Below are 2976 nucleotides of genomic sequence, written 5' to 3'. Positions count from 1 at the left end.
AATAATGAACAAAATTTGAGTTGTGTTTCTGATTCATTTCATTTGTTCTCACAAACTTACAAGTTGATGGGAAGCTTTTTAAATTCTTAGTCCAATGCTAAAAGCAAAAATCAATATTAATTATTTATGTTAGCTTGCATCATCATGTTCTCCGTTGGACCGATGCGAGTTAAATGTGTTAGTGTTTATGTTAGAAATAGTTTATATATAGTTGTCTAATCTCTATGTGGTTTAGGCATGGGAATGTTTTCGCCCACCAATTAAGAATACCTCTTAATGGTGTAAACATTCCATATCTTAAATAGGCCCATCCATAAGGGTGGACCAGAGTCTTGTAGAAACTTTTTTACTTAAAGCATCTATACTAGACGGTGTAATTGTAGAAAATAAAGTTTTATTTAAACTGTTAAATATACTTATTTAACTTGCGACGGGCTCACATATATTTAGACTATTTTGTAATGTAAATAAATCTGAAGGATTTGTTTACATTTGATAATCGGGGCAGTTATTAAGAAAGAACCGGCCAATTAAGTTTTAGATGCCGAGGGTTATTGTACGTTCGTTGTAATAAAGCGTAATATTGTGAATCTGTTTTAATCAAACTAAAACGACAGATTAACAGTCGCTAATCTATCATTTATATAATAGATAAAGTGAAAGAATATATTATATGTACAGTTAAATATTTGTAATATTTGCTTAAATATGACAAGATAAAATTTTAAAATTGTTGGATATATGTCCAATATCTTTATATCTATATATTATTCATTTATTAATCCAAATTTATTTCTACAAGTCTGGACGGTTGAAATTGCGTTTCTTAAAACATACGATCAGTATAATAACAGACAAAATAAGTTAATAGTAAATGTGAAACTGACCTTTTATATTTGTGTTTCTAGTTAAAAAATACAGAATAATACAACTCATACATTAAATTATTGTGAGAGAAAAATATTGTAGATTGTGAAGGTTGAGGCTTTTGCGACCATAGTTGTCCATAGTTGTTGTATAGTTGTTTGGGTTTATTGGTCAACGTTTGTTGGAATTGGTTCTTGTAGATTGATACCAATTGTGACAACATTTAAAACAGAAAAGACACCTTGGTGATAAATGATCATATTTAAATAGCCAAAAATATATTTAAATTAAACACTTGCACAACAATTGTGAACAGATAAGATAAGTACAATAAGATAAAATTTAAAATTTATTAATCTATATGTCCAACATTTACTTATCTATATATTATCCATATATTAATGACAAATTATATTTTTACAATACAAAAGTGAATGGTTGTAATTGTACTTTTAAAAATACACAACCAGTATGATACTACGTAAAATTAGTTTATAGTAAATGTGAGACTGACTTTTATATTTACATTTCTGATTCATTTCATTTCATTTCTTCATAAAATAACATGCCAGTTTAATTTTTTATTTGTTCTAAGGAAATTACAACTTGCTGGGAAGTTTTTTAGTTTTTTCGTTAAATGCTGAAAACATATTAGTCATTCAATTTATTAAAATAATTTTGTATAATAGTTAAGTTAAAAATATAGTATAATATAATTTATACTCTAACTTATTGCGAGTGACAAATATTGTAGGTTGATACCAATTATGACAACATTTACACAAAAAAGATACTTCGGAAGTAACTTATTTAAATACCCAAAAATAATTGACCAGCATACATATTTATACTAAACACATACACAACAATTTTGAACAGTTAAAATTTGTAAGATATCTTTTAGTATGATAAAATAAAATTTAAAATTTATTAGACTATATGCTCAATATTTGCTTATCCACATATTAATGAAAATTTATATTTTTACAATACAAAATTGAACAGTTGTAATTGTACTAAAAACACACAACCAGTATGACAATATGCAAAATTAGTTTATAGTAAATGTGAAATTAACCTTTTATATTTACTTTCCTGGTTCATTTCACTTCCTTTCCTCATAAAATAACATGGCAGTTTAATACTTGGGGGAAAGTTTTTTCTTGGTGAAATGCTGAAAACAAAAAATTGAAATTAGTTACCTAATTTATTAAAATAATATTAGACAACAGTTAAGTTAAAAAATATAGATTATTATAATTTATATACTAACTTATTGTGAGTGAAAAATATTGAAGATTGATACCACTTATGACAACATTTAAAACACCGTGAAAGTAACTTGTGATAACTGATCCTATTTAAATAACCAAAAATAATTGCCCAGCAACATATTTATATTAAGCAGATGCACAACAATTTTGAACAGTTAAAATGTGTAAGATAACCTTAAGTACAATAAAATTTAAAATTTATTAGATGTCCAACATTTACTTAACCATATATTAATGAAAATTCATATTTTTACAATACAAAACAAAACTGAACAATTGTAATTGTGCTTTTAAAAACACACAATCGGTATGATACTATGCAAAATTTGTTTATAGTAAATGTGAGACTGACCTTTTATATTTACGTTTTTGATTCTTTTCTTTTCCTTTCTTCGTAAAAACTCATGCCAGTTTAATTTCTCTTTTATCCCAAGAAACTTACAACTAGTGGAAAGCTTTCTTGCGCCTATGTTATAATTAAAAACACAGTATTGGTTATTTAATATAATAATATTGTTTTCATTAAAAGCACCTTATAGTTTATACACATGGTTTATTATGAATAACGCCATTTTATATCTTACCTGATGAGCACGCCACCGTATGACATCGAAGTGTTCTTGGTTGCAAACTCAATGGGCAATAATATTGTTAACAATATAATTTTAACCGCTGTACAAAATTTAAAAATTATTTAAATTTTCCAATTTTGTATAATTTATATAGTAACCTATTGTGAGTGGAAAATATTGTACATTGCCAATTATGACGATATTCGATAAAAAAAAGACATCTTGAAAATAAATTGTGATAACTGATATTATTTAAATGAATA

The 2976-nt window shown here is 25.8% G+C and overlaps 1 long non-coding RNA gene across 1 annotated transcript; it reads right to left on the bottom strand.

Annotated features, from left to right (window-relative positions):
* Window positions 1-895: 895 nt before the first annotated feature.
* Window positions 896-2693, bottom strand: LOC126265528 (uncharacterized). The gene is made up of 3 exons (XR_007548019.1): window positions 2494-2693; window positions 1946-2041; window positions 896-1507 (listed from the first exon to the last, which is right to left on the bottom strand). It is a non-coding gene; the product is annotated as an uncharacterized LOC126265528 (long non-coding RNA).
* Between the last annotated feature and the right edge of the window lie 283 nt (window positions 2694-2976).

Source organism: Aethina tumida, chromosome 5 (genome assembly GCF_024364675.1).
Source record: "Aethina tumida isolate Nest 87 chromosome 5, icAetTumi1.1, whole genome shotgun sequence".
Classification (NCBI taxonomy): Eukaryota; Metazoa; Arthropoda; class Insecta; order Coleoptera; family Nitidulidae; genus Aethina; species Aethina tumida.
This window is presented reverse-complemented; position numbering and strand designations above follow the sequence as displayed.